General features: G+C 48.8%; 1 long non-coding RNA gene across 1 annotated transcript; it reads left to right on the top strand.

The window, feature by feature from the left end:
* Positions 1-254: 254 nt before the first annotated feature.
* Positions 255-10,535, top strand: LOC113473040. Its single transcript, XR_003395128.1, has 2 exons — positions 255-559; positions 10,342-10,535. It is a non-coding gene; the product is annotated as an uncharacterized LOC113473040 (long non-coding RNA).
* Positions 10,536-10,700: the final 165 nt, after the last annotated feature.

The raw sequence follows: 10,700 nt of genomic DNA, 5'->3' as shown, positions 1-10,700 counted from the left end.
ATTAAAAAGATCGTGGGATAGAGTGCCTACTGGCAACAGCCATTCCCTCTGAAATCTAGCTATTAAAAACAAACCAAGAAACAAACAAAAAACACGTCTTTGATATTGTTTTCCTCGTCATTAGTCTCATTATTTGAACACTTTCAATGTTTCAATGATCTCTTCCTCTGATAAAGTAGGATTTCCATGAAAGATAAGGAAAACCCCCGATTTTTTATTGGAGTTGAAATAATAGAGAGTCGATATAATGGCGGTTGAAATGTTCGAGGTTCTAACTGTATAGTGGAGCTATACAGAGTAGTAATGAGAAAGTATTGCATTTTTGTAGTGGAGGAAATAAGGGATTTATCAGGGATTTTCGAAGAAAATGCAGGGATTCTGAGGGATTTTTTTTGGGCTTTGTCTGGAAAAACATTTTTTCGTGGTGTGGAAAAATTCAAGGTCGAGGCAAGAGGCAAGGCAAGGCATAGGCACACAATACAATCATACATGAACAATTTTGGACAAGAAGAGAACGTGCTTTATCTGAAAAATTTTGAAGATCAGCATCCTGAACAATGTAAGTATTAATATTAAGTACCTACACGTAATAAATGAAAATTATAAGGAGGAGGTATGCTAGCTAGAGGGAATAAAGAGCTCTGGCATTACCCTCTATCAGTGAGTGAGTGAGTGAGTGAGTGAGTGAGTGAGTGAGTGAGTGAGTGAGTGAGTGAGTGAGTGAGTGAGTGAGTGAGTGAGTGAGTGAGTGAGTGAGTGAGTGAGTGAGTGAGTGAGTGAGTGAGTGAGTGAGTGAGTGAGTGAGTGAGTGAGTGAGTGAGTGAGTGAGTGAGTGAGTGAGTGAGTGAGTGAGTGAGTGAGTGAGTGAGTGAGTGAGTGAGTGAGTGAGTGAGTGAGTGAGTGAGTGAGTGAGTGAGTGAGTGAGTGAGTGAGTGAGTGAGTGAGTGAGTGAGTGAGTGAGTGAGTGAGTGAGTGAGTGAGTGAGTGAGTGAGTGAGTGAGTGAGTGAGTGAGTGAGTGAGTGAGTGAGTGAGTGAGTGAGTGAGTGAGTGAGTGAGTGAGTGAGTGAGTGAGTGAGTGAGTGAGTGAGTGAGTGAGTGAGTGAGTGAGTGAGTGAGTGAGTGAGTGAGTGAGTGAGTGAGTGAGTGAGTGAGTGAGTGAGTGAGTGAGTGAGTGAGTGAGTGAGTGAGTGAGTGAGTGAGTGAGTGAGTGAGTGAGTGAGTGAGTGAGTGAGTGAGTGAGTGAGTGAGTGAGTGAGTGAGTGAGTGAGTGAGTGAGTGAGTGAGTGAGTGAGTGAGTGAGTGAGTGAGTGAGTGAGTGAGTGAGTGAGTGAGTGAGTGAGTGAGTGAGTGAGTGAGTGAGTGAGTGAGTGAGTGAGTGAGTGAGTGAGTGAGTGAGTGAGTGAGTGAGTGAGTGAGTGAGTGAGTGAGTGAGTGAGTGAGTGAGTGAGTGAGTGAGTGAGTGAGTGAGTGAGTGAGTGAGTGAGTGAGTGAGTGAGTGAGTGAGTGAGTGAGTGAGTGAGTGAGTGAGTGAGTGAGTGAGTGAGTGAGTGAGTGAGTGAGTGAGTGAGTGAGTGAGTGAGTGAGTGAGTGAGTGAGTGAGTGAGTGAGTGAGTGAGTGAGTGAGTGAGTGAGTGAGTGAGTGAGTGAGTGAGTGAGTGAGTGAGTGAGTGAGTGAGTGAGTGAGTGAGTGAGTGAGTGAGTGAGTGAGTGAGTGAGTGAGTGAGTGAGTGAGTGAGTGAGTGAGTGAGTGAGTGAGTGAGTGAGTGAGTGAGTGAGTGAGTGAGTGAGTGAGTGAGTGAGTGAGTGAGTGAGTGAGTGAGTGAGTGAGTGAGTGAGTGAGTGAGTGAGTGAGTGAGTGAGTGAGTGAGTGAGTGAGTGAGTGAGTGAGTGAGTGAGTGAGTGAGTGAGTGAGTGAGTGAGTGAGTGAGTGAGTGAGTGAGTGAGTGAGTGAGTGAGTGAGTGAGTGAGTGAGTGAGTGAGTGAGTGAGTGAGTGAGTGAGTGAGTGAGTGAGTGAGTGAGTGAGTGAGTGAGTGAGTGAGTGAGTGAGTGAGTGAGTGAGTGAGTGAGTGAGTGAGTGAGTGAGTGAGTGAGTGAGTGAGTGAGTGAGTGAGTGAGTGAGTGAGTGAGTGAGTGAGTGAGTGAGTGAGTGAGTGAGTGAGTGAGTGAGTGAGTGAGTGAGTGAGTGAGTGAGTGAGTGAGTGAGTGAGTGAGTGAGTGAGTGAGTGAGTGAGTGAGTGAGTGAGTGAGTGAGTGAGTGAGTGAGTGAGTGAGTGAGTGAGTGAGTGAGTGAGTGAGTGAGTGAGTGAGTGAGTGAGTGAGTGAGTGAGTGAGTGAGTGAGTGAGTGAGTGAGTGAGTGAGTGAGTGAGTGAGTGAGTGAGTGAGTGAGTGAGTGAGTGAGTGAGTGAGTGAGTGAGTGAGTGAGTGAGTGAGTGAGTGAGTGAGTGAGTGAGTGAGTGAGTGAGTGAGTGAGTGAGTGAGTGAGTGAGTGAGTGAGTGAGTGAGTGAGTGAGTGAGTGAGTGAGTGAGTGAGTGAGTGAGTGAGTGAGTGAGTGAGTGAGTGAGTGAGTGAGTGAGTGAGTGAGTGAGTGAGTGAGTGAGTGAGTGAGTGAGTGAGTGAGTGAGTGAGTGAGTGAGTGAGTGAGTGAGTGAGTGAGTGAGTGAGTGAGTGAGTGAGTGAGTGAGTGAGTGAGTGAGTGAGTGAGTGAGTGAGTGAGTGAGTGAGTGAGTGAGTGAGTGAGTGAGTGAGTGAGTGAGTGAGTGAGTGAGTGAGTGAGTGAGTGAGTGAGTGAGTGAGTGAGTGAGTGAGTGAGTGAGTGAGTGAGTGAGTGAGTGAGTGAGTGAGTGAGTGAGTGAGTGAGTGAGTGAGTGAGTGAGTGAGTGAGTGAGTGAGTGAGTGAGTGAGTGAGTGAGTGAGTGAGTGAGTGAGTGAGTGAGTGAGTGAGTGAGTGAGTGAGTGAGTGAGTGAGTGAGTGAGTGAGTGAGTGAGTGAGTGAGTGAGTGAGTGAGTGAGTGAGTGAGTGAGTGAGTGAGTGAGTGAGTGAGTGAGTGAGTGAGTGAGTGAGTGAGTGAGTGAGTGAGTGAGTGAGTGAGTGAGTGAGTGAGTGAGTGAGTGAGTGAGTGAGTGAGTGAGTGAGTGAGTGAGTGAGTGAGTGAGTGAGTGAGTGAGTGAGTGAGTGAGTGAGTGAGTGAGTGAGTGAGTGAGTGAGTGAGTGAGTGAGTGAGTGAGTGAGTGAGTGAGTGAGTGAGTGAGTGAGTGAGTGAGTGAGTGAGTGAGTGAGTGAGTGAGTGAGTGAGTGAGTGAGTGAGTGAGTGAGTGAGTGAGTGAGTGAGTGAGTGAGTGAGTGAGTGAGTGAGTGAGTGAGTGAGTGAGTGAGTGAGTGAGTGAGTGAGTGAGTGAGTGAGTGAGTGAGTGAGTGAGTGAGTGAGTGAGTGAGTGAGTGAGTGAGTGAGTGAGTGAGTGAGTGAGTGAGTGAGTGAGTGAGTGAGTGAGTGAGTGAGTGAGTGAGTGAGTGAGTGAGTGAGTGAGTGAGTGAGTGAGTGAGTGAGTGAGTGAGTGAGTGAGTGAGTGAGTGAGTGAGTGAGTGAGTGAGTGAGTGAGTGAGTGAGTGAGTGAGTGAGTGAGTGAGTGAGTGAGTGAGTGAGTGAGTGAGTGAGTGAGTGAGTGAGTGAGTGAGTGAGTGAGTGAGTGAGTGAGTGAGTGAGTGAGTGAGTGAGTGAGTGAGTGAGTGAGTGAGTGAGTGAGTGAGTGAGTGAGTGAGTGAGTGAGTGAGTGAGTGAGTGAGTGAGTGAGTGAGTGAGTGAGTGAGTGAGTGAGTGAGTGAGTGAGTGAGTGAGTGAGTGAGTGAGTGAGTGAGTGAGTGAGTGAGTGAGTGAGTGAGTGAGTGAGTGAGTGAGTGAGTGAGTGAGTGAGTGAGTGAGTGAGTGAGTGAGTGAGTGAGTGAGTGAGTGAGTGAGTGAGTGAGTGAGTGAGTGAGTGAGTGAGTGAGTGAGTGAGTGAGTGAGTGAGTGAGTGAGTGAGTGAGTGAGTGAGTGAGTGAGTGAGTGAGTGAGTGAGTGAGTGAGTGAGTGAGTGAGTGAGTGAGTGAGTGAGTGAGTGAGTGAGTGAGTGAGTGAGTGAGTGAGTGAGTGAGTGAGTGAGTGAGTGAGTGAGTGAGTGAGTGAGTGAGTGAGTGAGTGAGTGAGTGAGTGAGTGAGTGAGTGAGTGAGTGAGTGAGTGAGTGAGTGAGTGAGTGAGTGAGTGAGTGAGTGAGTGAGTGAGTGAGTGAGTGAGTGAGTGAGTGAGTGAGTGAGTGAGTGAGTGAGTGAGTGAGTGAGTGAGTGAGTGAGTGAGTGAGTGAGTGAGTGAGTGAGTGAGTGAGTGAGTGAGTGAGTGAGTGAGTGAGTGAGTGAGTGAGTGAGTGAGTGAGTGAGTGAGTGAGTGAGTGAGTGAGTGAGTGAGTGAGTGAGTGAGTGAGTGAGTGAGTGAGTGAGTGAGTGAGTGAGTGAGTGAGTGAGTGAGTGAGTGAGTGAGTGAGTGAGTGAGTGAGTGAGTGAGTGAGTGAGTGAGTGAGTGAGTGAGTGAGTGAGTGAGTGAGTGAGTGAGTGAGTGAGTGAGTGAGTGAGTGAGTGAGTGAGTGAGTGAGTGAGTGAGTGAGTGAGTGAGTGAGTGAGTGAGTGAGTGAGTGAGTGAGTGAGTGAGTGAGTGAGTGAGTGAGTGAGTGAGTGAGTGAGTGAGTGAGTGAGTGAGTGAGTGAGTGAGTGAGTGAGTGAGTGAGTGAGTGAGTGAGTGAGTGAGTGAGTGAGTGAGTGAGTGAGTGAGTGAGTGAGTGAGTGAGTGAGTGAGTGAGTGAGTGAGTGAGTGAGTGAGTGAGTGAGTGAGTGAGTGAGTGAGTGAGTGAGTGAGTGAGTGAGTGAGTGAGTGAGTGAGTGAGTGAGTGAGTGAGTGAGTGAGTGAGTGAGTGAGTGAGTGAGTGAGTGAGTGAGTGAGTGAGTGAGTGAGTGAGTGAGTGAGTGAGTGAGTGAGTGAGTGAGTGAGTGAGTGAGTGAGTGAGTGAGTGAGTGAGTGAGTGAGTGAGTGAGTGAGTGAGTGAGTGAGTGAGTGAGTGAGTGAGTGAGTGAGTGAGTGAGTGAGTGAGTGAGTGAGTGAGTGAGTGAGTGAGTGAGTGAGTGAGTGAGTGAGTGAGTGAGTGAGTGAGTGAGTGAGTGAGTGAGTGAGTGAGTGAGTGAGTGAGTGAGTGAGTGAGTGAGTGAGTGAGTGAGTGAGTGAGTGAGTGAGTGAGTGAGTGAGTGAGTGAGTGAGTGAGTGAGTGAGTGAGTGAGTGAGTGAGTGAGTGAGTGAGTGAGTGAGTGAGTGAGTGAGTGAGTGAGTGAGTGAGTGAGTGAGTGAGTGAGTGAGTGAGTGAGTGAGTGAGTGAGTGAGTGAGTGAGTGAGTGAGTGAGTGAGTGAGTGAGTGAGTGAGTGAGTGAGTGAGTGAGTGAGTGAGTGAGTGAGTGAGTGAGTGAGTGAGTGAGTGAGTGAGTGAGTGAGTGAGTGAGTGAGTGAGTGAGTGAGTGAGTGAGTGAGTGAGTGAGTGAGTGAGTGAGTGAGTGAGTGAGTGAGTGAGTGAGTGAGTGAGTGAGTGAGTGAGTGAGTGAGTGAGTGAGTGAGTGAGTGAGTGAGTGAGTGAGTGAGTGAGTGAGTGAGTGAGTGAGTGAGTGAGTGAGTGAGTGAGTGAGTGAGTGAGTGAGTGAGTGAGTGAGTGAGTGAGTGAGTGAGTGAGTGAGTGAGTGAGTGAGTGAGTGAGTGAGTGAGTGAGTGAGTGAGTGAGTGAGTGAGTGAGTGAGTGAGTGAGTGAGTGAGTGAGTGAGTGAGTGAGTGAGTGAGTGAGTGAGTGAGTGAGTGAGTGAGTGAGTGAGTGAGTGAGTGAGTGAGTGAGTGAGTGAGTGAGTGAGTGAGTGAGTGAGTGAGTGAGTGAGTGAGTGAGTGAGTGAGTGAGTGAGTGAGTGAGTGAGTGAGTGAGTGAGTGAGTGAGTGAGTGAGTGAGTGAGTGAGTGAGTGAGTGAGTGAGTGAGTGAGTGAGTGAGTGAGTGAGTGAGTGAGTGAGTGAGTGAGTGAGTGAGTGAGTGAGTGAGTGAGTGAGTGAGTGAGTGAGTGAGTGAGTGAGTGAGTGAGTGAGTGAGTGAGTGAGTGAGTGAGTGAGTGAGTGAGTGAGTGAGTGAGTGAGTGAGTGAGTGAGTGAGTGAGTGAGTGAGTGAGTGAGTGAGTGAGTGAGTGAGTGAGTGAGTGAGTGAGTGAGTGAGTGAGTGAGTGAGTGAGTGAGTGAGTGAGTGAGTGAGTGAGTGAGTGAGTGAGTGAGTGAGTGAGTGAGTGAGTGAGTGAGTGAGTGAGTGAGTGAGTGAGTGAGTGAGTGAGTGAGTGAGTGAGTGAGTGAGTGAGTGAGTGAGTGAGTGAGTGAGTGAGTGAGTGAGTGAGTGAGTGAGTGAGTGAGTGAGTGAGTGAGTGAGTGAGTGAGTGAGTGAGTGAGTGAGTGAGTGAGTGAGTGAGTGAGTGAGTGAGTGAGTGAGTGAGTGAGTGAGTGAGTGAGTGAGTGAGTGAGTGAGTGAGTGAGTGAGTGAGTGAGTGAGTGAGTGAGTGAGTGAGTGAGTGAGTGAGTGAGTGAGTGAGTGAGTGAGTGAGTGAGTGAGTGAGTGAGTGAGTGAGTGAGTGAGTGAGTGAGTGAGTGAGTGAGTGAGTGAGTGAGTGAGTGAGTGAGTGAGTGAGTGAGTGAGTGAGTGAGTGAGTGAGTGAGTGAGTGAGTGAGTGAGTGAGTGAGTGAGTGAGTGAGTGAGTGAGTGAGTGAGTGAGTGAGTGAGTGAGTGAGTGAGTGAGTGAGTGAGTGAGTGAGTGAGTGAGTGAGTGAGTGAGTGAGTGAGTGAGTGAGTGAGTGAGTGAGTGAGTGAGTGAGTGAGTGAGTGAGTGAGTGAGTGAGTGAGTGAGTGAGTGAGTGAGTGAGTGAGTGAGTGAGTGAGTGAGTGAGTGAGTGAGTGAGTGAGTGAGTGAGTGAGTGAGTGAGTGAGTGAGTGAGTGAGTGAGTGAGTGAGTGAGTGAGTGAGTGAGTGAGTGAGTGAGTGAGTGAGTGAGTGAGTGAGTGAGTGAGTGAGTGAGTGAGTGAGTGAGTGAGTGAGTGAGTGAGTGAGTGAGTGAGTGAGTGAGTGAGTGAGTGAGTGAGTGAGTGAGTGAGTGAGTGAGTGAGTGAGTGAGTGAGTGAGTGAGTGAGTGAGTGAGTGAGTGAGTGAGTGAGTGAGTGAGTGAGTGAGTGAGTGAGTGAGTGAGTGAGTGAGTGAGTGAGTGAGTGAGTGAGTGAGTGAGTGAGTGAGTGAGTGAGTGAGTGAGTGAGTGAGTGAGTGAGTGAGTGAGTGAGTGAGTGAGTGAGTGAGTGAGTGAGTGAGTGAGTGAGTGAGTGAGTGAGTGAGTGAGTGAGTGAGTGAGTGAGTGAGTGAGTGAGTGAGTGAGTGAGTGAGTGAGTGAGTGAGTGAGTGAGTGAGTGAGTGAGTGAGTGAGTGAGTGAGTGAGTGAGTGAGTGAGTGAGTGAGTGAGTGAGTGAGTGAGTGAGTGAGTGAGTGAGTGAGTGAGTGAGTGAGTGAGTGAGTGAGTGAGTGAGTGAGTGAGTGAGTGAGTGAGTGAGTGAGTGAGTGAGTGAGTGAGTGAGTGAGTGAGTGAGTGAGTGAGTGAGTGAGTGAGTGAGTGAGTGAGTGAGTGAGTGAGTGAGTGAGTGAGTGAGTGAGTGAGTGAGTGAGTGAGTGAGTGAGTGAGTGAGTGAGTGAGTGAGTGAGTGAGTGAGTGAGTGAGTGAGTGAGTGAGTGAGTGAGTGAGTGAGTGAGTGAGTGAGTGAGTGAGTGAGTGAGTGAGTGAGTGAGTGAGTGAGTGAGTGAGTGAGTGAGTGAGTGAGTGAGTGAGTGAGTGAGTGAGTGAGTGAGTGAGTGAGTGAGTGAGTGAGTGAGTGAGTGAGTGAGTGAGTGAGTGAGTGAGTGAGTGAGTGAGTGAGTGAGTGAGTGAGTGAGTGAGTGAGTGAGTGAGTGAGTGAGTGAGTGAGTGAGTGAGTGAGTGAGTGAGTGAGTGAGTGAGTGAGTGAGTGAGTGAGTGAGTGAGTGAGTGAGTGAGTGAGTGAGTGAGTGAGTGAGTGAGTGAGTGAGTGAGTGAGTGAGTGAGTGAGTGAGTGAGTGAGTGAGTGAGTGAGTGAGTGAGTGAGTGAGTGAGTGAGTGAGTGAGTGAGTGAGTGAGTGAGTGAGTGAGTGAGTGAGTGAGTGAGTGAGTGAGTGAGTGAGTGAGTGAGTGAGTGAGTGAGTGAGTGAGTGAGTGAGTGAGTGAGTGAGTGAGTGAGTGAGTGAGTGAGTGAGTGAGTGAGTGAGTGAGTGAGTGAGTGAGTGAGTGAGTGAGTGAGTGAGTGAGTGAGTGAGTGAGTGAGTGAGTGAGTGAGTGAGTGAGTGAGTGAGTGAGTGAGTGAGTGAGTGAGTGAGTGAGTGAGTGAGTGAGTGAGTGAGTGAGTGAGTGAGTGAGTGAGTGAGTGAGTGAGTGAGTGAGTGAGTGAGTGAGTGAGTGAGTGAGTGAGTGAGTGAGTGAGTGAGTGAGTGAGTGAGTGAGTGAGTGAGTGAGTGAGTGAGTGAGTGAGTGAGTGAGTGAGTGAGTGAGTGAGTGAGTGAGTGAGTGAGTGAGTGAGTGAGTGAGTGAGTGAGTGAGTGAGTGAGTGAGTGAGTGAGTGAGTGAGTGAGTGAGTGAGTGAGTGAGTGAGTGAGTGAGTGAGTGAGTGAGTGAGTGAGTGAGTGAGTGAGTGAGTGAGTGAGTGAGTGAGTGAGTGAGTGAGTGAGTGAGTGAGTGAGTGAGTGAGTGAGTGAGTGAGTGAGTGAGTGAGTGAGTGAGTGAGTGAGTGAGTGAGTGAGTGAGTGAGTGAGTGAGTGAGTGAGTGAGTGAGTGAGTGAGTGAGTGAGTGAGTGAGTGAGTGAGTGAGTGAGTGAGTGAGTGAGTGAGTGAGTGAGTGAGTGAGTGAGTGAGTGAGTGAGTGAGTGAGTGAGTGAGTGAGTGAGTGAGTGAGTGAGTGAGTGAGTGAGTGAGTGAGTGAGTGAGTGAGTGAGTGAGTGAGTGAGTGAGTGAGTGAGTGAGTGAGTGAGTGAGTGAGTGAGTGAGTGAGTGAGTGAGTGAGTGAGTGAGTGAGTGAGTGAGTGAGTGAGTGAGTGAGTGAGTGAGTGAGTGAGTGAGTGAGTGAGTGAGTGAGTGAGTGAGTGAGTGAGTGAGTGAGTGAGTGAGTGAGTGAGTGAGTGAGTGAGTGAGTGAGTGAGTGAGTGAGTGAGTGAGTGAGTGAGTGAGTGAGTGAGTGAGTGAGTGAGTGAGTGAGTGAGTGAGTGAGTGAGTGAGTGAGTGAGTGAGTGAGTGAGTGAGTGAGTGAGTGAGTGAGTGAGTGAGTGAGTGAGTGAGTGAGTGAGTGAGTGAGTGAGTGAGTGAGTGAGTGAGTGAGTGAGTGAGTGAGTGAGTGAGTGAGTGAGTGAGTGAGTGAGTGAGTGAGTGAGTGAGTGAGTGAGTGAGTGAGTGAGTGAGTGAGTGAGTGAGTGAGTGAGTGAGTGAGTGAGTGAGTGAGTGAGTGAGTGAGTGAGTGAGTGAGTGAGTGAGTGAGTGAGTGAGTGAGTGAGTGAGTGAGTGAGTGAGTGAGTGAGTGAGTGAGTGAGTGAGTGAGTGAGTGAGTGAGTGAGTGAGTGAGTGAGTGAGTGAGTGAGTGAGTGAGTGAGTGAGTGAGTGAGTGAGTGAGTGAGTGAGTGAGTGAGTGAGTGAGTGAGTGAGTGAGTGAGTGAGTGAGTGAGTGAGTGAGTGAGTGAGTGAGTGAGTGAGTGAGTGAGTGAGTGAGTGAGTGAGTGAGTGAGTGAGTGAGTGAGTGAGTGAGTGAGTGAGTGAGTGAGTGAGTGAGTGAGTGAGTGAGTGAGTGAGTGAGTGAGTGAGTGAGTGAGTGAGTGAGTGAGTGAGTGAGTGAGTGAGTGAGTGAGTGAGTGAGTGAGTGAGTGAGTGAGTGAGTGAGTGAGTGAGTGAGTGAGTGAGTGAGTGAGTGAGTGAGTGAGTGAGTGAGTGAGTGAGTGAGTGAGTGAGTGAGTGAGTGAGTGAGTGAGTGAGTGAGTGAGTGAGTGAGTGAGTGAGTGAGTGAGTGAGTGAGTGAGTGAGTGAGTGAGTGAGTGAGTGAGTGAGTGAGTGAGTGAGTGAGTGAGTGAGTGAGTGAGTGAGTGAGTGAGTGAGTGAGTGAGTGAGTGAGTGAGTGAGTGAGTGAGTGAGTGAGTGAGTGAGTGAGTCAGTCAGTCAGTCAGTCAGTCAGTCAGTCAGTTACACAAGCGGCTGTATTAAGTTCACCTTCTTATTTATTTCAGAATTGGACCACACAATTACAGAGCTGATGCAGCTCTTCAAGACAGGCAGTTGACAACCACCCAGATGTTGACCTGGATTAGTGATTTCTCCCACTCAAAGAGCATTGGTAATTAAGTTGCGCCAAAATAACCAACTCTCTCAGATAAATAACACTCGCCTGTAAAATGGAACAACCTGCGAGTTGCAAGCCAACTTTTAACGAATTCGGGGGTTTTCAAGGTCGCTGTATCCAAATATAATCGTTTTTCTGGATTCGTTAAAAAATCGCTTTTTTCGACCATAGCTTTACCCTTTTTTTAATATGGGGACTTTCAGGTTGAACACCCTGTAAATCGAGTCCATATACAGGGTGTTCCTA

The sequence above is a fragment of the Diaphorina citri genome, unplaced genomic scaffold (assembly GCF_000475195.1).
Source record: "Diaphorina citri unplaced genomic scaffold, Diaci psyllid genome assembly version 1.1 scaffold13228, whole genome shotgun sequence".
In the NCBI taxonomy this organism is placed as follows: domain Eukaryota; kingdom Metazoa; phylum Arthropoda; class Insecta; order Hemiptera; family Psyllidae; genus Diaphorina; species Diaphorina citri.
This window is presented reverse-complemented; position numbering and strand designations above follow the sequence as displayed.